The sequence below is a fragment of the Ovis aries genome, chromosome 3 (genome assembly GCF_016772045.2).
Source record: "Ovis aries strain OAR_USU_Benz2616 breed Rambouillet chromosome 3, ARS-UI_Ramb_v3.0, whole genome shotgun sequence".
Taxonomy (NCBI): domain Eukaryota; kingdom Metazoa; phylum Chordata; class Mammalia; order Artiodactyla; family Bovidae; genus Ovis; species Ovis aries.
Genome location: NC_056056.1, coordinates 30,724,253 through 30,748,330, shown reverse-complemented (window position 1 = coordinate 30,748,330; position 24,078 = coordinate 30,724,253). Strand labels below are relative to the sequence as shown.

General features: G+C 40.9%; 1 long non-coding RNA gene and 1 other non-coding gene across 4 annotated transcripts in view; both read left to right on the top strand.

Moving 5' to 3' along the window:
- The window catches only part of LOC106991039 (uncharacterized), a 481,826-nt gene that overhangs the window by 416,838 nt on the left and 40,910 nt on the right, over positions 1-24,078 (top strand). The window lies entirely within an intron of this gene.
- TRNAC-GCA (transfer RNA cysteine (anticodon GCA)) lies at positions 19,923-19,994 on the top strand. The gene has a single exon. It is a non-coding gene; the product is annotated as a tRNA-Cys (tRNA).

The window sequence follows — 24,078 nt, the reverse complement described above, 5'->3', positions numbered from 1 at the left end:
GCAGTTCAAATGGATATGGCTCTGTACCGGGACATGCTGTAACACAGGGTCCAGTGTTGAGTCAAGGGAAACATAATCCAGAACCTTCAGGACTTCCTTATTAATGGAGTTGGGGAGGACAGGCATTCAATTTTTTATATCCAAGGCTGTGAAATTATAGAAACCAGGGAAAAGAACTGAGATATCAATTTGAATAGGTTTTTTTTTTTCTGTCACCATTTTGTGGACATACTATTCAAATGGATGGGATGCAAGACTGGTGAGGGTATAGTTTGATGTATGGTACCTCTTAGCTAGCATATTTCTAGTAGATGGCTGCAGATTTCCATATGAACCTAATCAACCTCTCTGAACTGGTTTTACTCACACTCCACCAAATGGGTGTTTTTTGTATTTTTCCCCATACCAACCAATTCTTCAACTCTCTGGACATCAACTGGGTAGCCTACAATTCAATTCAATCTGACACGAACAGCCCAGTTAAGGGCACAGTCCCATAGAGCTTCCCAGGTGGCACTAGTGGTAAAGAATCTGCCTGCCAACGCAGGAGATTCAAGAGATGCAAGTTTGATCCCTGGGTCAGGAAGATCTCCTGGAGGAGGAAATAGCAACCTGTTGTAGGATTCTTGCTTGGCAAATTCTATGGACAGAGGAGCCTGGTGGTCTATAGTCCATGGGCGTGGCAAGAGTTGAACACAACTCAGCAACTAAGCACATACACACACTCATAAGACTGCCTTCTTTCCAGTTGCAAGCTCAGATTGACACCTGTGCTTCACGTACACACACTCATAAGACACGTACACACACTCATAAGACTGCCTCCTTGCCAGCTGCAAGCTCAGATCAACACCAACTGCTTATAAATCTGAGATTCCTGCAAATTTCTGCTCAGATTCGATTAGTAGCCATAACAGTTTAAAAGCCTTATTATGTTTTCTGGTTTATCTGAAAGAGTATTATAAAAGATAGAAATGAATGGCCAAATGAAGAGGTACATAGGGTGAGATCCAGAAAGGTCCCGAGTGCAGGAACTTCTGTCCTGTGGAATTGGGATGCACTACAGGCTTCAGCAATACGTGAACCGAGAACTTCCTGATGTTCAAGCTGGTTTTAGAAAAGGCAGAGGAGGCAGAGATCAAATTGCCAACATCCGCTGGATCAGGGAAAAAGCAAGAGAGTTCCAGAAAAACATCTATTTCTGCTTTATTGACTATGCCAAAGCCTTTGACTGTGTGGATCACAATAAACTGTGGAAAATTCTGAAAGAGATGGGAATACCAAACCACCTGACCTGCCTCTTGAGAAATCTGTATGCAGGTCAGGAAGCAACAGTTAGAACTGGACATGAAACAACAGACTGGTTCCAAATAGGAAAAGGAGTACATCAAGGCTGTATATTGTCACCCTGCTTCTTTAACTTCTATGCAGAGCACATCATGAGAAACGCTGGACTGGAAGAAACACAAGCTGGAATCAAGATTGCCAGGAGAAATACCAATAACCTCAGATATGCAGATGACACCACCCTTTTGGCAGAAAGTGAAGAGGAACTAAAAAGCCTCTTGATGAAAGTGAAAGAGGAGAGTGAAAAAGCTGGCTTAAAGCTCAACATTCAGAAAATGAAGATCATGGCATCTGGTATCATCACTTCATGGCAAATAGATGGGGAAACAGTGGAAACAGTGTCAGACTTTATCTTTTGGGGCTCCAAAATTACTGCAGATGGTGACTGCAGCCATGAAATTAAAAGATGCTTACTCCTTGGAAGAAAAGTTATGACCAACCTAGATAGTATATTCAAAAGCCGAGACATTACTTTGCCGACTAAGGTCCGTCTAGTCAAGGCTATGGTTTTCCAGTGGTCATGTATGGATGTGAGAGTTGGACTGTGAAGAAGGCTGAGCACTGAAGAATTGATGCATTTGAACTGTGGTGTTGGAGAAGACTCTTGAGTGTCCCTTGGACTGCAAGGAGATCCAAACAGCCCATTCTGAAGGAGAATAGCCCTGGAATTTCTTTGGAAGGAATGATGCTAAAGCTGAAACTTCAGTACTTTGGCCACCTCATGAGAAGAGTTGACTCATTGGAAAAGACTCTGGTGCTGGGAGGGATTGGGGGCAGGAGGAGAAGGGGACGACAGAGGAGGAGATGGCTGGATGGCACCACTGACTCGATGGACGTGAGTCTGAGTGAACTCGGGAGTTGGTGATGGACAGGGAGGCCTGGCGTGCTGCAATTCATGGGGTCGCAGAGTCGGACACGACTGAGCGACTGAACTGAACTGAACTGAAGTGAACTGATTTCCCTAGAATATGAATGCATCTGTCAATTCAGAATCCCTTTCAACCCTACTATTCAGGGTTTTCATGAAAGTTGCCCTAGGCAGGCATGGTTGGTTAAATCACTGGCCACTGGTGATTGGACTCAATCTCCAGCCCTTCTCCCCTCCTGAGAAAGTAGGGGAAGGGACTAAAAGTTCCAAGTTTCTAATTAAGAGTTTATCTTTCTAATGAACATCCCCATTCTGATGCTGCCCAGGAACCCCCAGAACCAGTCATCTCATTAATATGCAGAAGATACTCATCACTCTGAAGGTTTTGAGGGTTTTAGATGTGTGCCAGGAAGCTAGACAAAGATCACATATTCATTTTTGTTATATCATAGCCTCATTAGCCTATGGACCAGGGGAAGTAAGGCTGAAGTGGGGAGGCACTTGGGGAAAATACCATCTGCATCTGAACACAAGGTCACAGGCGGGGATGTGGTGCTAGAATAAGACTGTCACCCTCATGTCCTCACCCTCCTTCACAATCAGTATCTACCATCTGCCATGTGCCAAGCACTTTCTGAGGGTGGCATGATGGATATAGAGGGCAGCCAGACAGTGTTCATATTACCAAGGACCCCACAATATTGGAGGTAATGGCTTGTAAGCAACTCTACGTGATACATTGAGGAGAGCCACATTCAGAAGCTTGTAAAAGTGCTAAAGGAACACAGAGGAGAGAGCAATTAATTATGCCAGGAGGTTCGGGTAAGTTGTCACAGGGGACATAACATTTTCAGCTGGGCTGTGAAAGATGAGAAAGATATTATCAACTGGAGGCAAAGAAAGTATGTTCCAGGTAGAGAATACAACATGAGCAGAGACATTGAGTTGTAGATGTTTACTCAGGGAACAGTGAATTTGATCAGTATGGTTATGGCATAAGATGTCTAACAGGGAGCAATCATAATAGTCAGCATTAATCAAACATTTATTATATGCTAGGGACTTTTTTATGCATGTGAATTTATTTAATCCTAAGAACAATCCCATGAGGTAGTTACTAATGTTATCTCCACTTTCCGGAGGAAAAGGAAGACATAGAGAGAGGTTAAGAAAATTTAGAGAAGTTAAGGAAATTTCTTAAGGTTGTAACCTATGGCCTGGAGCCAGGATTAGAGAGCACACAGCCTGGCTGTAATTGATTAGAAAATTACAGTAGGACTGTATATCTTAGGTAATGCACTCTTTCTTAATCTTTGTCCCTCCCAGAGTCCTCTAATGCAAGGTATACATCACAGTCCACTTGGATGCAGGAAGAATAGCCCTGAACTTTCTGTTCATTTTTATCTCATCTTTTTATGATTTTTAGTATGTTTCATGATGTACCCACTATGTTAGTACATTAGAACATGTATTAATATATCAGTTCTGTTCAGCTCAGTCGTGTCCAACTCTTTGCGACCCCATGAACCGCAGCTTGCCAGGCCTTCGTGTCCATCACCAATTCCCAGAGTCCACCCAAACCCCTGTCCATTGGGTCAGTGATGCCATCAAACCATCTCATCCTCTGTCATCCCCTTCTCCTCCTGCCCTCAATCTTTCCCAGCATCAGGGTCTTTTCAAATGAGTCAGCTCTCTGCATCAGGTGGCCAAAGTACTGGATTTTAAGCTTGAACATCAGTCCCTCCAATGAGCACCCAGGACTGATCTCCTTTAGGATGGACTGACTGGATCTCCTTGCAGTCCAAGGGACTCCCAAGAGTCTTCTCCAATACCACAGTTCAAAAGCATCAATTCTTTGGCGCTCAGCTTTCTTTATAGTCCAACTCTCACATCCATACATGACCACTGGAAAAACCACAGCCTTAACTAGTTGGACCTTTGTTGGCAAAGTAATGTCTCTGCTTTTCAATATGCTGTCTAGGTTGGTCATAACTTTCCTTCCAAGGAGTAAGTGTCTTGTAATTTCATGGCTACAATCACCATCTGCAGTAATTTTGGAGCCCAGAAAAATAAAGTCTGATACTGTTTCCACAGTTTCCCCAACTATTTGCCATGAAGTGTGGGACCAGATGCCATGATCTTCGTTTTCTGAATGTTGAGCTTTAAGTCAAGTTTTTCACTCTCTTCTTTCAGTTTCATCAAGAAGCTCTTTTGTTCTTCTTCACTTTCTGCCATAAGGGTGGTGTCATCTGCATATCTGAGGTTATTGACATTTCTCCCGGCAATCTTGATTCCAGCTTGTGCTTCTTCCAGCCCAGCGTTTCTCATGATGTACTCTGCATATAAGTTAGATAAGCAGGGTGACAATATACAGCCTTGACGTACTCCTTTTCCTATTTGGAACCAGTCTGTTGTTTCATGTCCAGTTCTAACTGTTGCTTCCTGACCTGCATATAGGTTTCTCAAGAGGCAGGTCAGGTGGTCTGGTATTCCCATCTCTTGAAGAATTTTCCACAGTTTATTGTGATCCACACAGTCAAAGGCTTTGGCATAGTCAATAAAGCAGAAATAGATGGTTTTCTGGAGCTCTCTTGCTTTTTCGCTGATCCAGTGGATGTTGGCAATTTGATCTCTGGTTCCTCTGCCTTTTCTAAAACCAGCTTGAACATCAGGAAGTTCACAGTTCATGTATTGCTGAAGCCTGGCTTGGAGAATTTTGAGCATTACTTTACTAGCATGTGAGATGAGTGCAATTGTGCGGTAGTTTGAGCATTCTTTGGCATTACCTTTCTTTGGGATTAGAATGAAAATGGACCTTTTCCAGTCCTGTGGCCACTGCTGAGTTTTCCAAATTTGCTGGCATATTGAGTGCAGCACTTTCACAGCATTATCTTTTAGAATTTGAAATAGCTCAACTGGAATTCCATCACCTCCACTAGCTTTGTTTGTAGTGATGCTTCTTAAGGCCCACCTGACTTCACATTCCAGGATGTCTGGTTCTAGGTGAGTGTGAGTGATCACACCTTCATGATTATCTGGGTTGTGAAGATCTGTTTTGTATAGTTCTTCTGTATATTCTTGACACCTCTTGTTAATATCTTCTGCTTCTGTTAGGTCCATACCATTTCTGTCCTTTATCGAGCCCATCTTTGCATGAAATGTTCCTGTTATCTCTAATTTTCTTGAAGAGATCTCTAGTCTTTCCCATTCTGTTCTTTTCCTCTATTTCATTGCATTGATCACTAATGAAGGCTTTCTCATCTCTTCTTGCTATTCTTTGGAATTCTGCATTCAGATGCTTATATGTTTCCTTTCCTCCTTTGCTTTTTGCCTCTCTTCTTTTCACAGCTATTTGTAAGGCCACCTCAGACAGCCATTTGCTGTTTTGCATTTCTTTGGGGATGGTCTTGCTCCCTGTCACCTGTACGATGTCATGAACCTCCATCCATAGTTCATCAGGCACTCTATCTATCAGATCTAGTCCCTTAAATCTATTTCTCATTTCCACTGTATAGTCATAAGTGATTTGATTTAGGTCATACCTGAATGGTCTAGTTGGGGAAAACCAAAGTTTTCCCCACTTTCTTCAATTTAAATCTGAATTTGGCAATAAGGAGTTCATGATCTGAGCCACAGCCAGCTCCCAATCTTGTTTTTGCTGACTATATAGAGCTTCTCCATCTTTGGCTGCAAAGGATATAATCAATCTGATTTTGGTGTTGACCATCTGGTGATGTCCATGTGTAGAGTCTTCTCCTGTGTTGTTGGAAGAGGGTGTTTGCTATGACCAGTGCATTCTCTTGGAAGAATTCTGCTAGCCTTTGCCCTGATTCATTCTGTATTGCAAGACCAAATGTGCCTGTTACTCCAGGTGTTTCTTGACTTCCTACTTTTGCATTCCAGTCCCCTGTAATGAAAAGGACATCTTTTTCAGGTGTTAGTTCTAGCAGGTCTTGTAGGTCTTCATAGAACATTCAACTTCAGCTTCTTCAGCATTCCTGGTTGGGGCATAGACTTGGATTACCATGATACTGAATGGTTTGCTTTGGTAACAAACAGAGATCATTCTGTTGTTTTTGAGATTGCATCCAAGTACTGCATTTTAGACTCTTTCGTTGACTACAATGATTACTCCCTTTCTTCTAAGGGATTCCTGCCCACAGTAGTAGATATAATGGTCATCTGAGTTAGATTCCCCGATTCCAGTCTATCTTTTTTCGCTGATTCCTAGAATGTTGATGTTCACTCTTGCCATCTCCTGTGTGACCACTTCCAATTTTCCTTGATTCATGGACCTAACATTCCAGGTTCCTATGCCATATTGCTCTTTATAGCATTGAATCTTTCTTCTATTACCAGTCCCATCCACAACTGGGTGGTGTTTTTGCTTTGGCTCCATCCCTTCCTTCTTTCTGGAGTTATTTCTCCACTGATCTCCAGTAGCATACTGGGCACCTACGACCTGGGGAGTTCATCTTTCAGTGTCCTATCTTTTTGCCTTTTCATACTGTTCATGGGGTTCTCGAGGCAAGAATACTGAAGTGGTTTTTCATTCCCTTCTCCAGTGGACCACATTCTGTTAGACCTCTCCACCATGACCTGTCCGTCTTGGGTGGCCCCACATGGCATAGCTTAGTTTCATTGAGTTAGACAAGGCTGTGATTTGTGTGATCAGATTGGCTAATTGTCTGTGATTGTGGTTTCAGTCTCTGATGCCCTCTCTTAGCAGCTACCATCTTACTTGGGTTTCTCTTACCTTGGACGTGGGGTTTCTCTTCATGGCCGCTCCAGCAAACTGCAGCTGCCACTCCTTACCTTGGTTGTGGGGTAACTCCTCTCAACCACTGCTCCTGACCTTGGATTGGGGTAGCTCCTCTTGGCCGCGCTGTCACAGCTGCTATGCTCATGTGCCATTGATATAAATATATAATATGTTTCATAATATATCAGTTATAAATAAATAGGCATATATATTTCAGGGAGTTGCACTGAAATATTTTTCCTGGAAGAGATACAAATAAAGCAGGTTTAAAGATTAGTGGTCTGGGACTTCCCTGGTGGTGTAGTGGGTAAGAATCTGCCTGCCCATGCAGGGAGCAGGGGTTCGATCCCTGGTCCAGGAACACTCCACATGTCTTGGAGCAACTAAGCCTGTGAGTCACAACTACCGAGCCTGAGTGCCACAACTAATGAAACTTGTGTGCCTAGAGCCTGTGCTCTGCAACAAGAGAAGCCACTTCAACGAGAAGTCCTTGCACCACAACAAGGAGTAGCCCCCACTCACTGCAACAAGACAAAGCCTGAACAAAAGCAACGAAGATCCAGCACAGCCAAAAAATTTTTAACATATAAAAAATTTTAAAAGTAGATTAGACTAGTGATCTAGGCCAGGAATTTTCCACTGTGATATCCTAACCAGCATCAGCATCACCTGGGAACAGGTTAGAAATGCAAACTTCCAGGCCCCTCTACAGACTTCCTGAATCAGATACCCCGAGAGGGAGGCCCAGCAATCTGTGCTGTAACAAATCACCCAGGGGAGGCTCATGGGTCTAGTCATTATAGCTTCTCACATGGAAATTGAGAAGGTCTAATTTGAGTTCTAGAAGGATAATTCCAGTGGAAGACAATGAGATGCTAGAAACTAGGAGATTCTCTAAAAGATTATTCTCATGGTCATGACAAGAATTGAGCAGACCCTGAGTCAAGTAAGAGAAATGGATTTCAGAAATATTTAAAAGGGCAATATAAATATGATAATTTGGGGATGAGCTAGAGGGAGTTAAATCCAGACGAGGCACCAAAGATTCCGATGCACAGAAGTGCTGTCACTGTGTGTGCCTTGGCGTTAGTGAGTCAGAGCAGCTGACGGTAGGAACAGGGAAAGAACGATCCTGTTTAATTTCAAGTGTGTGGAGGATATTTAGGATGAGGAGGCGGTTGGAAATTTAGACTTTCCATTTCAAAAGTGGCATGAGATTTGTAAATGTATGCATTTGAGGGGGAACAGCATATAGGTAGCTGTAGAATCTTTGGACACAGATAAAAGGAGGAAGTTCCAGCTTCTCTGTAAGGGAGTGTGCAGCAGAATCATCTGTGACCAAAGATGTCAGAAGTGAGATTGGGGGCCTATGTGAGGGGCTGATATGAGAGCAATTAAGGTAGGAGACAGGAAGAGGAAGCAGAGTGTGAGAAAGAACTAATGTATTAGCATGTTGAATTTTGGGACCTCGCTGGGCCTGTGGCAGAGACTTGGTATGCGTTGGCTGGCTGGAGAGTCTAGGAAGGGGTTTGCAACCTTTTGGTGCCATGGACCCCTTTTCTAGATTTAGAGAAGGCTATGGATCGTTTTCCAGAATAGTTTTCTTAAATACACTTGAATTTAAAAACATAGTATTAAAAAGGAAACCAATTATGATAAATTATCAAAATATCAAAAGCGAATTTTAATATAGTAGGATTTGTATATTAACAACATATATTTTTCCTTTAAATGTTTATTTATTTTATTAATTTTTATTGGAGTATAGTTGCTTTTTTATTGGCATATAGTTGTGTTAGTTTCTTATTAATGCATTAAATAATGACTCTCTCCATGGGATTAATAACCCTACATTCAAAGTTGTGATGAATGTAGATGATAATTTGAGAAATCTGCAACAACTGTTATGTGATATGAAAACACTGGTGATTGCTACTAGTGACAAAAATCACAGATCCTGCTAATACTTCTCTGGCTTTCTACCTGCATGCATAATTGAAGTTAATGCTAAATTCAGTTAAAGGTCAGGGAAAATAAATAACATTTTCTTTTCCCATGAAAGTATATGAACCACCTGAACTCTATCCATTGACTACTTGAGGGTACGTAGACTCTGAGTTAAGGCCTCCTGTACTAAATAGATAGAAGTATATGCATTTACCCATATATACATAGTCACCAATATGTTTGCACATAGGAATTAATTTTCTAGATAATTTCCTTATGTCTTGTTCAAGGGAAATTTTGTTTGAAAGACTTAGCTGTTTTATATATTAAATAATTTGGGTGCATTTAGCTAGCCCCTGTGGAGAGTCATTGAAAAGAAATCAGTTTGTCTCTCTATAAAAACATTAACCTTGCTAATCTATCTTCAGCTAGAATGGTGTTTAGTATGTATTGACAATAATTCCCCAGTGTTTTAACTCCAGCTCTGATATTTTAGTCAGAAGTGACATAATTTGCAATGCTTACTATCTGTAAATGGTTTTATAAGTTAAATCATAGGATTTTAATAAAATTATTGTGTGTTATTTTGCTATTTTTCTTAAAATTTGAAGAAACTTAGAGATCTGATTCAAATCTCACATTTTGTTGGTGAGGAAACCAAGACCCAGAAGTAGAAAGAGACCTTGTCCTCTTATCTACTGCTGTAAAACATTCCCCCCACCCCCAACAACATAACAGCTTAAATTTAAAAATATTTTTTTTTTTCTCACAATTTTGCGTGTCAGACATTCAAATAAGGCTTGGCTGGGTGATTCTTCTATTCCACAGAGCACTGACTGGAGTCACTCTGTAATACACAGTTGGTGGATGAACTGGTCCACAGGTCCACGAGAGCTCCATACTATGTCTGATCCTTAATGTGTGAAGATGGGGGACTGTGCTGAGTGGAGGTGTCACCTGGAGGCCTACATGTGTGCTCTCCAGCCTGGTGGTTCCAACTTCCCAGGAAGTGTCCCAAGAGGCCACCCAGATGAAAACTTCAAAACTTTTTATGATCTAGTCTCAAAAATCCCAGAATGTCAATTCTGCTGCATTCTATCAAACAAGTCAAGGAGGCTGTCTCAGATTAGAAGGGAGGAATATTAGACTCAACCCTTCCCGGGTATCAAAGAAATTCTGACCATCTTTTATTTATCACAGTCCACCTTTGGGCCGCAAACCATTTATATTTCTTCCACACACAAAAACATTTACCATCTCCCAAGACCTGCAAAATTCTCACCTCATTCTTGCTTCAGGCTCAAGCTGAAGTTGAGCATCTTGTTTTATAAGTAAATTATGGAAAAAGCAAGAAAGTTCCAGAAAAACATCTATTTCTGCTTTATTGACTATGTCAAAGCCTTTGACTGTGTGGATCACAATAAACTGTGGAAAATTCTGAAAGAGATGGGAATACCAGACCACCTGACCTGCCTCTTGAGAAATCTGTATGCAGGCCAGGAAGCAACAGTTAGAACTGGACATGGAACAACAGACTGGTTCCAAATAGGAAAAGGAGCACGTCAAGGCTGTATATTGTCACCCTGCTTATTTAACTTATATGCAGAGTACATCATAAGAAATGCTGGGCTGGAAGAAACACAAGCTGGAATCAAGATTGCTGGGAGAAATATCAATAACCTCAGATATGCAGATGACACCACCCTTATGGCAGAAAGTGAAGAGGAACTAAAAAGCCTCTTGATGAAAGTGGAAGAGGAGAGTGAAAAAGTTGGCTTAAAGCTCAACATTCAGAAAACGAAGATCATGGCTTCCGGTCCCATCACTTCATGGCAAATAGATGGGGAAACAGTGGAAACAGTGTCAGACTTTATTTTTTGGGGCTCCAAAATTACTGCAGATGGTGATTGCAGCCATGAAATTAAAAGACGCTTACTCCTTGGAAGGAAAGTTATGACCAACCTAGATAGTATATTCAAAAGCAGAGACATTACTTTGCCGACTAAGGTCCGTCTAGTCAAGGCTATGGTTTTTCCAGTGGTCATGTATGGATGTGAGAGTTGGACTGTGAAGAAGGCTGAGCACTGAAGAATTGATGCATTTGAACTGTGGTGTTGGAGAAGACTCTTGAGAGTCCCTTGAACTGCAAGGAGATCCAACCAGTCCATTCTGAAGGAGATCAACCCTGGGATTTCTTTGGCAGGAATGATGCTAAAGCTGAAACTCCAGTACTTTGGCCACCTCATGTGAAGAGTTGACTCATTGGAAAAGACTTTGATGCTGGGAGGGATTGGGGGCAGGAGGAGAAGGGGATGACAGAGGATGAGATGGCTGGATGGCATCACTGACTCGATGGACGAGAGTCTGAGTGAACTCCGGGAGTTGGTGATGGACAGGGAGGCCTGGCATGCTGAGATTCACGGGGTCGCGGAGAGTCGGACACGACTGAGCGACTGAACTGAACTGAACTGAGAAGTTTATTGTGTTTTTAGTATGTTGAGTAAAGAGACGTGTTATCTGCCCCTTCACAGCCAACAGACAATGGTGTGATAGGAAGATGACAAGTATAACAGACATTCTCATCCAAACAGGTGGAAATAGGAGGCAGATAGCCATCACTGGTCCACACCAATTCAGAACTCCAGCTATGTATAAAATAGACCTGGGCATCTGTTGCCACTTCATTGATTAGGCCCAATCTTTCTCCCTGGGAATGACTCTCCTTGGCTCCTGTCTGTCTGCTTTGGGCTCTTGGTTTTACCCTCTGAGTCCTTTTCTTTTCTGTAACAAATGGCCTATGCTTGCTGCTGAGTGGCTTTCTCAGTCTGCTTCCTTGATGGGTACAAAGGTCTTTTTTCATTCTGGGCTGTCACTATTCAGCTAACTGCTTCTGTGGAACAATTCCCTTAAAACTTACTGTTTTTGCAGGCCTCTTTTTGGGGGTCAATCCCATTAGATAAAAATCACACTCAAAATTATCTTCCAGGTAAGCTCCTCTCTGACTTATGGGTGACACAGAAGTGGTATGGGACAAAGCCTTCAAGATTCTTGAAGCCCTTTTATCTAGTGAGAGATTTTACATTTTACCCTTAGATTCTTAAAGCCTCCTTTCTTACCAAAGAGAATCCACTACGCATCCCTTAAGATTTTTATCAGTCCTACTAGGCACACCCTTAAATCTTTCTGAGTCACAACAGAGATCTCAGAAGCAATACCCTTAAAATCTTTCCCCTTTCTTACTTTGAGATTATTTTACCATCCAGAGATTCTGAGACTGGGAAACATTTTTTGTTTTGAAAGCAGGAAGTCTTGGCCTCTTTGTATGACCTCTAAAATCTGTTGGAAAATTGTGCATTTTCTCATTTAATCTGATTTCTCTCTATGGGCATTTCTATCACACAAAGTCGAAGTAGACCAGTTGCTACTTTTAATGTTGTCTGGAAATCTCTTTAGCCGTATCTAACAGTTCATTATATATATATTTCTATTTTCTACAGTACTATAGGCAATAGTTTCACTAAATTTCTACCAGTACCTCTTTCCTCCAGGCTAGGGAATCATTCTCCCTTTGTCCCTTGACACTATCAGCGATCTCCTCCAAGCTCTTCTACCTCTTACCCAGTCTCCACTCCAAAGCCAGTGCCATGTGCTTTATGATTGTGTTCTCATAGCCCCTACGTCCAGTATAAAATTCAGTTTCAGCTACCTATTACTGTGTGACAGGTTACTCCAAAATTTGGTAGCTTCAAACAGCAACTCTTTTTATGTATAATAATTATAGAATATATCATTGTATAATTTTGAAACAGTGTTGTGCTTCACAGATTTGAGAAGCGCTTAGCTGAGTGAGTCTTCTCTTCCGCATGACGTCACCTGGGTCCACGCCACCCATGGCATTTAGCTGACAGAAAGGTTGGTATGGAGGGAAACTTCCTCATGCTGGTTAGTAAAATGGTTGGGACTGGAAACAGATCTTCCAGTTCCTACCACAGAGGTCTTTTCTATTATCTCAGGTGGCCAGATTCATCTTTTAATTTTTAGTTGTGGGAAGATTTCTTATACTTTTATCCAAACCTTTGGGTAGAAGAGAAGGAGGAGTTTTCTGTCATAGTAAGCAAATCATACCTGATACCCCTGAACCTATTTGTGTAGATTCATTCATGGGATCTCCATGGGGTGTTCCAGACTTCCATGCTTCTCAGATGCTCCTTGCATGCTAGTAGCACAACTGAGAATCATATGTACATACAGTGCTTTTCATTCTTACTTTGTCTTTGCTATCTAAGAAACAAGGTATTGAATTATAACATATTTAATTCATTTAGCTCTTCTCTGCCTAACCTGCTTTCCTGGTGATGAAGCAAATTTCCTGTATTCATACATCCCTAACTGTTATAACTTGGGCTGCCCAATAAGGAGCTATAATCCTTGCCCCTAGATAGAGGATTCATAATCAAGAGGATATCAAGGCTTCAGTGTCAGTGGAGCCTGGTAGTAAGTTCTATCCTAACCTTGTACTGAGCTTTATAGAACTCTTAAGCCCTTCCTTATTCAGTTGACCAAGTTTACAGCTGTGCTCTCAGCATCTGTATTGCCTTTCACTTTTGGTTCATTTTGCTTCTGTCTATTCTTATGTGATGGGGGTCCATCTTGCTCTCATTCTATCAGTTAGAATATGGGGATTATTTAAAAACAGTGATAAAAGCACATCAGAAATCTTTCAGTGGGTAGGATTAATGTAGATTCTGGGGGAAGAAATCAGTTTGCTTCTTTGCTCAAAAAGTGCCATAGTAGAGGAAAAATGAATCAGAAGAATAAAAAAGACACAGGACATTATCTCAAGCAAAATGGACATGAAAAACAAACTGCAAAGCAAGTGCTGTGCACAATTATTGACCAAAAAGGAAAGAGGCCGAGATTTGGAAAACAAATATTTTTCAACACAGACACATACAGAGCCAGAAGGCATTTTAATGTTTTGTGAGTTTTTTTTTTAATATCATCTATGCCAAGAAAATTTATGATCACAACATTTCTTCATGATTTTTGAAATGAATAATATCAAAAAGGAGCTTGGCATATTAAATGAAGATTCTGTTTCCCACAATGGATTCAGCAAGATACCCTAGGATATCCTAAAAAGCAGCGAGGAAAATTGTAGGGATTCAGGAGTCTCTACACTTAGATTTCCATCCTTTTTTAAAAGAACTAACATATGACAGTCTGTGAGTTCAAATAGCACATGAATATGACCAACTGTAGAGTTTAAATGGTCAAGGCAATCAAACTCTGATGGATAATAAGCTACTTATAAGAATTCTAGCTACTTCTCAAAGCAGAGCTATTTTTGCCTCAACAAAAATGGTTTTGTGAGGCCGCAATATATCATAGACTATGTGTGTATATTGTATACCATATATATCTGCAAGTAGACTGTCACATTGAAGGAGCAGACTGGATACATGCCAGACTGGTAATCCAAAGAGCACCTCATTTTTGTTTCTATAAACCCAACTGTATAGAAAATATCAACTAATTAGATTACTATACACAGTGTCACATTTGAGACTGTTCCATAAGGGCACAGAATGAAGTGTTGAAAGACCCTTACTGCACATGTGACAGTCTGGAATTCAGAGGGATCAAGAGACCTTTCCAAAGTCACAGAGCAAGTCAGTGTAAGAGCTGAGGCAGAATCCATTCTCCTTATTCCTAAATTGGAATTTCCAAATCTGAGCCTCTCCTCACTCATGCAAACACAGTTTCTGTGTTTACTATTTTAAAATATGACTTATCTCTTGATTTTTTATTCATATGGCTTTGGATTTTTCTTATTTTTCATTTACTCCTTTATTCAATTGACAAATATTTGAGTGGCTACTATGATATTTGCTGGGCATGTTTTATGCTGTGGGTGATATAGCATGTAAGTAGTTTGTAGCCCGCTAGGAAAAGGTAGTCAGCCAATTAATCAATAAATACAATCAAAATAAAAGGGCCAAGGAAGGAATGGACAGAGGGGCAACTTCTCTAATACAAGACAACTTTGAAACAGAGATATGAAGGAATCAAGGAGCCAGGCAGGGTAGGCTTTATGGATGTACTTACCTATATAGCCACACTTGATTTAATGCTCTGCTGTTGCCATCTTGAGATTCTTAATAATTTTTAACATAATAGATTTTCATTTTATAGTGGGCCCGACAAATTATGTAGCTGGTTCTGGACTAGGAATGAGCCATGTGATAGTTGGGAGAAGAGCACTTCAGGCGGAGGACTCAGTGACAACAACTGAAATGAACAAGGAACAGAAGACCAGTCAGCTGGGGTGGGGCAGGCAAGAGGGGAGAGTGACAGAAGCTGAAATCTGGGAGGTGGGGAGGGTGGACCCCCTTGGAAGTACTTGGCTGTCACTCTGAATAATCCTAAAGGAAATCAACCCTGAGTATTCATTGGAAGGGCTGGTGCTGAAGCTCCAATACTTTGGCTACCTGATGCAAAGAGCTGACTCATTGGGAAAAAAACCTGATGCTGGGAAAGATTAAAGGCAAAACGAGAAGGGGGCAGCAGAGGATAAGCTGGTTTGACAGCAACACCAACTCAGTGGAGATGAGCTTGAGCAAAATACAGGAGATAGTGAAGGGCAGGGAAGCCTGGCGTGCTGCAGTCCAAGGGGTTGCAAAGAGTTGGATGTGGCTTAGTGACTGAAGAACAACTGAGTAAGATAGCAAAGCCATTGACCAGAGTGGTGACATAATCTGACCTTCATTTTAAAGCACTTTTCCTGGATTTGCCCTTTTTGGTTATTACAAGTTCAGTGTAAGATTTACCTATTTCCAAAAGATCAACTAGTAACAATTTTACCAAAAGTACATAACTAATAAAGAAGCCTTTAAAATTTTTTAAATTCAAAGTGTTAAATATCTATTAAATATATTTAAAAATTTCAATTCTCTATGGTTATATAGACTAAACCTTTTAAACAAATTTATTCCTTTCCTAGATACTTCTAAAAAGAAGCTTACAGCTATAATTCCTAACCACAAATATTCCTGTCCGTAGAAATATCCTTTTCTTTATCTAGTTTTCCTGGAAAACGGACTGTGTATGTCCTAGAGAATGTTTAATCTTCTGCTATGTTTCAATTTCCTCCCTTGAGAGGGAGAAGGAAAAAAAAATCACACTCCATTGTTGAATAACACTACTATTTCATGAAAGAAGATGTTTCTGCCAAATGTCCAAGGGAAGGAATCTTACTCAATTCTATTGTTGGTTAGAGCATTTCTTTTTGAAAAAATTAAAAATTGCAAGTTTCTGAAATGAAATCTGAAGATTATCCAGTATTAAATATATGGAATTTTAAAAATTGTTATAAGCACATGAAAAGAACATTTGAAGTTGCTGAAGGATATTCTGGAGGGAAAGAGAGAAGTGCTAGATACACAAAATCTATTAGGGCTTTGTATTTGTAGTTACAGAAGTACCTTTGTAATGTGGAGTCCAGCGTGACTGTCAGAGTTGATGGGAGGTTCTTAGAAGAGGAAAATATAGAGCTTGCAGCAGCAGCAGCGTCCTTCCAGCACTTTACAGGCACTTCTGTACCTTTCATCTCATTTTATTCTCATCATTCCTGAAATTAAGCGAGTAGAGTTTTCTAATATGAGATGAAAAAATGGAAGTCTAAAGGAATTTAAATAATAAACTCACAGTTGATAGCAAACCAACGACAAAATAGGAATCTAGACATTCTGACACTCGGTTCACTGTTCATCCCATGTCCTCATGCTTGTTCCCTTTATGCTAAGCACAGAAAGTGGGAACTGCATCTGCTTTGTGAGATAGACCAAAACAGAGCTATTGTACAATGATCACCGATGGTGGTACACGGAGAAAAAAGGGTAGGATTAAATCACACACACACTGTTAAAAAGGAATGTAAATTGGAATTCTTCACAATTTAAAACTTCTGTCTGGCAAAAGACACTTGCAAGAAAATGAAATGGCAAGCCATGGACTAACAGGAAATAATGGTGAAATAGAAAGGACTTGTATCCAAATGCTCTCCAAATTCATTAATAGGTTAACATCCAACCAATGGAAAAATATTTGAAGACACTTAACCAAAAAATATGGATGACAAATAAGCTCAGGTGAAGTTTCTCATCTTTATTAGTCATCAAAAAATGCAAATGAAAACTACAATGAGATACGACTACACACCTAATGCTTAGTCACTTCAGTTGTGTCCAACTCTTTGAGATCCTATGGACTATAGCCTGCCCGATTCCTCTGTCCTTGGGATTCTCCGGGCAAGCATACTTGAGTGGGTTGCCATGCCATTCTCTGGGGGATCTTCCCAACCCAGGGATCAAACTTGCATATCTTGCATCTCCTATATTGCAGGTAGATTCTATACCGCTGAGCAAACTTGGAAGCCCACACACCTAATACAAATGCTAAATAAAAATATCAGATATTTGATATCAAATATCAATAAAAATATCTTGATATTTCAAGAGATGATTAGCATGTTAAATGACTGGAATTCTCATTTCCTCCTGGTGAGAATGCAAAAGTAATAAATTAACAAATCACTGCATAGCCCGGAAATGCCACTCCTGTATATGTACCCAACAGAAATGAAAATATGATCACATAAGAGCCTTTGCCTGGATTTCAGTAGCAGCTTTATTCACAGTTTCTTTAAACTGAAAACAACTCAAAATGCACTTTAGCAAGTGGATAAACAAACTGTGGTACATCCATATAAAGGAATAGTATTCTGCAGTGAAAAGCACTGAAGCATGTAATACCCTGGATGAATCTCAAATGCATTCTGCCAAATGAAAGAAGCCAGCTCAGAAGGCTGCATACTTTATGATTCTATTTATATAATAATCTGAAAAAATGCAAAAACAAATCAGTCTCTGCCAGGGGCTGAAAGTAGAGGGAGAGCTTGGCTGCCAAGGGGCATAAGGACATTTTCCCAAGGAGATGGAATAGATCTACATCTTGACCCTGGTAGCTGTTATGTTGTAATCTATGTGTCAAACTCTTAGAATTGCACATCATAAATGGCCAATGTTATATGTAAAGTAAGCCGTGTTAAAAAGGAATGTAAATCCATAAAAACTTATTGAAGTCAGACATGAAACTAGTTGATGTCAAAAATAAAATATGCCAGACAATAAGAAAAACTCAAATTGTCCTCAGAATCTTTTGACAGTAAACTTAAATTAGCAGTTGAAATGTCCAGTTACTACCTTTGAAAGTGAAAATGAACCAAACATCTGATTGGTTAGAGTCTGTGCACAATTTTGAAAACTACATGTTAATGATAACCTAAGGAAGAAATAGAACAACGAGTGATCTACATAGCTATTTAATTTCAAATGAAATCATTAGCCGTGAAAGCTTTAACTTACTCATTTATTTGGCTATACAGAAATTATCTGAATAAACAAGCCTCCAGGATGTAAAGTGGAAAATCTTTACTCAACAAAAGGCAAGTAGAGAACAAAAACCATTACCTTTGAAAGCTCTTCTTTAACTGGTCAAAAGGAGTAGATGCCCTGTGAACCTGGGGACCCATCACAACTTCAGTTCTTGATAATGTATATGGTTGTGGCTTATTTGCCTAAAGTGTTTGATACATAAATATTTGACACAGTGCCAACATGGTCGGTTTGCTCTCAGAGCCCTATCAACCTTTGCCGTATTTCATTTCTAGTAGTTTTCATATCTAGTGGGAAAGCCTGGTCATTCTATGGAATCTCTTTCCCTGTCTTGGCCTTTTGCGGCATCTCTGTTCTCTCATTGAAAATGAAAAGATCCTGAGTTTAGAGAACAAAGTCATGTTTGTGCACAAGGTAGAGAAACCCTGCTTTGTATTGTGTTGATGAGAAGGTTTGTTCAGGTTTTTCTGTAACATCTTATGGAAAAACCCAAAAGAATTTTTTGGCCAACCCAATGTTTAGGCAATCAGATTTAAAAAGGAAAAATAAGAGAATCAAAGAAGAAAAATGAAAAGAACCTAGAAACAGCATCTCCACGCCTACTAAAGTAACAAATGTAAACAGACGAAAGCAGTTCTCGGTCAGGCCGATGCTAAGAAGAAATAGGTACATCAATTTTTTGCTCACATGGCCTTAGACATTTCTGAAATTATTTGCAGTAACAAAATGGAAGTACATTGCGAGATCTGAAAAATGTACATTTGATTAAATAATTCTCCATTTAGGAATTTATCCAAAGGAAATAATTTGATGGGAGAAAAATGATGTCTGACCCATATATCATCCCAGAATGAGCTAAAATAGCATTAAAATAGAAAGCTAATTAAATGTACACCATTAGGGGAATTGGATAAAAAGGAAAAGAAATTTAGTGGAATACAGACTTGGGAGACCTCTTAGGTAGCTTGAGAATTAGCTTTAGCTACCTGTGGTCAGCACCTGTGTTTATACATCCCCTTTTCCTCTGTATCACCTCTCCAATGATTATAAGTGCCATTTAGCAAACTATACCTTTTGTTTATTTTTTTCATTATTTGCCTCCTTTAACAGAAGCCACCCCTGAGTGCAAGGATTTTTGCCTGTGATCTTCAGTGTTGTCTTCCTGTGCCTAGAGCAGTTCCTGCCACATGGCAGATACTAAATAAATATTCATTAAACAATTACCAAAAAAAGAAGAAAAAAAGAATGAAAAGATGCTCAGTAAGGACTTTTTAGTAGCCTAATTTTGATTCTGTTTTGGTTTTTGCTTTTTATTTGCCTTAAAAAAATTGTCTATTAAGCACATGTTGACTAAGCCCTGCTTTGAACCAGGCATGGCAATAGGTGCTATTCCGAAGATGTGGCCCAGGCAGTCATGATCCTGTAGTATCATATGGGGCGCACAGTCTGATGGGAAAGAGGGCCCTGGAGTGGGAATCATGAGGGGAATGAAAGAGGAGGGGAGGGAGCTGTAGGGATGTATTACACAAGGGCTTCCCCTGCTTCCCTGGTGGCTCAGATGGTGGAGCGTCTGCCTGCAATGCAGGAGACCCAGGTTCAATCCCTGGGTTGGGAAGAGCCCCAGGAGAAGGAAATGACATCCCAATCCAGTACTCTTGCCTGGAAAATTCCATGGATGGAGGAGCCTGGTGGGCTAGTTCATGGGTTCGCAAAGAGTCGGACATGACTGAGTGACTTTACTACTTTCTACTTTCTCCTGCTTAGGGATTAGCTATCCTCAGGAATCAAAGACTTGGGGGGTGAGGAATGTTCCAGGCCTTGCAGACACACACATGAAGGACCAGAGCCAAGACTCTGGCACTTCTGAGGATAGAAGGAGGGCCAAAGTGGCTGTGGTTGGGGGCATGCCCATTGCAGGGGGGCACAGTGCATGCTGAGAACGTGGAAGAAGACAGACTGGTTGAGATATCACTTGGGTCTCTTGAGGGTGATTGGAAATTATTGAAAAATGTAGATGTAAACAGAAAAGTGATCTGGTCATACTTGAGATTTGTGGAAGGGCTTTGGTTCCATGTAGAGTGTAGGCAGGAAGCATATAAGACTGGAGACAGCTGGTCCCAGAGGGTAACACAAGCTTAGGCTGCAGCACCTGGGTCCAACCCCCATTCTGTCTGCCTCATTAAGTGTATTTAAGAGGTGCCATGCTTTTGTGTTTGTGTTTAGCGGCAAGCTGTGTCTGACTCTTTATGACCCCATGGACTGTAGACCGCCAGGCTCCTCTGTCCATGGGATTTCCCAGGCAAGAATACTGGAGTGGGTTACCATTTCCTTCTCCCAACCCAAGGGGGTCTTCCCAACCCAGGGATTGAACCTGCATCTCCTGCATTGTAGGTGGATTCTTTACCACTGAGCCACCAGTGAAGCCTGGTGCCATGGTTATAGGGCAGCTGCAAAATGCTGTTAATGTGAGGTGTGTTTTATATTTTTCACCTGACCTGGGAAAGGAGAGCCTCGAAATGAGGAGAAGGCCTGCATTGTCTCAGTACTCATATGTGAGCTGAGAAATGGGCTTATTCTCCCTGATAATCCATCTGGAAATAATATAAAGACATTTGTTTGAGTCATACTTTCAACTCCTTTGATCAGTTTTCACAGGCATGGTGATTCGGTACATTAAGTGATCCCTGCTTTCTTGCTCTCACCATATAGATTAATTTGGTAGTAGAAACAGAGGGTTGCTATGGAATTATGAAGATGCTAATGCTTGCAAAGTTCTTCCTGCTGTCCCACAAACAGGCCTGAGCCCCGGCAGCGGGCCCTGAGGGAGGCAGTGTCCCTGTGGAGTGCCCAAACTCACCCGGGTGATGCTGGCTGCTGGTTCTCCCGTTCTCCATTTCTAATCAGTTCCTCGCCTGCTGCGGCTTGGGGCCCAGCCTTTCAATTATTCAAGAATCGGAAAGTATTTGTTGCCTGATGCAGGATTTGCTTTTATTCAACAGAACAAAACCCTGGTAGGTGAGATTCACCCCATAGGGCAGCTAGGTCTCTGGATGTATGCAGATTGCTGACAGAGGGCTAGTTGCTCTGAGAAAGGGTTCGGTTCAAACAGCATACAGAGTGGATGGAAGAAGGGAAAAGAGACAAACAGAGATGAATAGGGAACATCCTGATTTTGCCTTCTGTTTGTCCAACTGGAAAAGCAGAGCCTGCTGAAATATACAGAAACCTCAGGTGCTGGTTGAAGACAGAGGCAGCTTTGCAGGGAGTGGTGAGAGCCCTGGGTCCCGCCTAGGTTCAGCTGGGAACCTGTGTCTCTGGGACATCATCTCTCCTCTTTGGGCCATTGTCTTCACCTGTGAAATAAGGAAGATGGATTATTTGGTCCCTAAGATTCTTTTACTTCTCTGACTTTGAATTTCAGAGTGATTTTCAGATCTTGGTGCCAGTCCTTATTAGATCTTCTGCTTCTGCCAGACCTGGTTCTGTTATAATCTCTTCTGTTCATTGTCCATTCAATTCTTTATTCTTCCTTTCAACCAAAATATCAAGCACATGCTGTGCATGCAAGGGAACCACTTCAGGGGTTGCCAGACTGTGGGTCTTGTGTGCTGCAGCAGCCAGATGACAAAGGGCAGGTTGGGTATCTCTTCTTTCTCACTCAACTTTGAAGACTGCCTTAGTTCTAGAAGCCAGGAGACCTATTCATTTATGCATTTATTCATCCAACAAACATTGACTGAGCATAAACTATAAGCCAGGTGGCATCTAAGGGAAAATCAAAGTTGAATCAGGTCAAGGGATTGCCCTCAGATTCACATGGTTTTGTCGATGAGACTGATATATTATAGGAAAACTATAGTCCAGAGAAACCAACACAAATAACTTTACATGTGCGGGGAACTGAGAGCACAAAGGGGCAGCATCTTTGAACACTGACCAGGGAGCCAATGAACACCTCTCAGAGGGCCCGGGAGCTGAGGTGAGAGTTATTTTTAAATAGTATTACTTTATCCTGCTTATGAAAGTTGTATATATACATATGTATGTATGGGATATATTATGTATATATAATTGCAAAATACATTTGTATGAAACAAAATTCAGAACAGTCAAAATAGAAAGTAAAGGTTAACAATTATCCCATAAATTGAGGAATTTCTCATCACTATTCTTTTTTTCCTTGATTTACCCTGAGTAAATTAGCAAAGCTGTAGTAACATGGAGCTTCTTAGGTGGCGCTAGTGGTAAAGAACCCTCCTGCCAGTGCAGGAAACATGAGACATGGATTCAATCCCTGTGTCAGGAAGATCCCTGGAGGAGAGCATGGCAACCCACTCTAGTATCCTTGCCTGGAGAATCCCATGGACAAAGGAGCCTGGCGGGCCACAGTCCATAGGGTTGCAGAGAGTGAGACACGACCATAGTGACTTAGCATACAGGACACAGTAATATATGATGCCTGGAGGTGGGTGTTTGGGGAATTTTGATCTAATGCATCACAGGTATTCATTCAGTGATAACTAGCGAAATGTTAGGCTTCCTCCTACCTTTCTAATTACAGGCAAATAGGCCGACAAATAAAAATGATGGCTTTCTCTCTCCCCTTGGAAAAAACTAAATTAACAGTTATCCCATAATTCAGAGAAAATGACTAATTTTTAAAAAAATATATACTTTGGTTTGCATTTTCATTTGATAGTATGTATTTTTCATATCATAAATAAAATTCTACTTTATCATTTTTGAGTGCTGTATGTCATATTCTATTGTATAGATGCTCTGTTATTATTTTAGCCAATATCCTACTGATGGATTTGGATTATTCTAATTTATAAACAACATTGTGATAAATGTGCTTCTCCTTTAGGACTAATTCTTAGAAGTTGGATATCTAGGCGAAGAAATATTTTAAATATTGATACCCATTGCCAGATTGTGCTTTAGTTGAAAAATAGAGTTATATGTGTGTGCGTATACACTCACACACGCACATGTGCTTTGACTAAATATTAATTGAGCCCTTACTATACTCCAGGTATTAGATTAAGTCCTTTAGGTACATTATGTGATTCAGTGATTGTAATGCCTCAGATTCAGCTGAAGTCATATACTTATTAGAGCAGATACTTTAAGAAAACTAATCCAGAACCACATTTTATTTGCCAACCCAAGAGCCTTAGTGGAAGCAGAAGGGCAAACCTAGAAACTATGCGTGTGTGCTCAGTTACTAAGTCATGTCTGACGCTTCGACCCTATGGCCTGTAGCCCACCAGGCTCCTCTGTCTATGGGATTTCCCAGGCAAGAATACTGGTGTGGGTTACCATTTCCTTCTCCAGGGGATCTTCCTGACCCAGGGATCAAACCCACGTCGCCTGTATTGCAGGCAGATTCTTTACCACTGCACCACCAGGGAAGCCCATAAAATATGAGAGCAATAATAAAATCCTGGTTTTGGCCTTACTAAGATGTGAGTCTTAGCTGTTTGTCAAAGTCCATGACCTGTAAGCATAAATCCAAATGGAGAGCTTGCCCAAGAAAAGTCTATGCCTGCTTCCATGATGAACACCCAACTTTGCAGTAGCCCTTTGTTGTCCTTGTAGTCCACAGCATCTTCAGTCCTTTGTACCAGCTGTTGTGGCTGCAGAGTTTCCTAGAAATAGGGAGACCCTTGGTCTTGATTTGCCCAGGACAGTCCTGC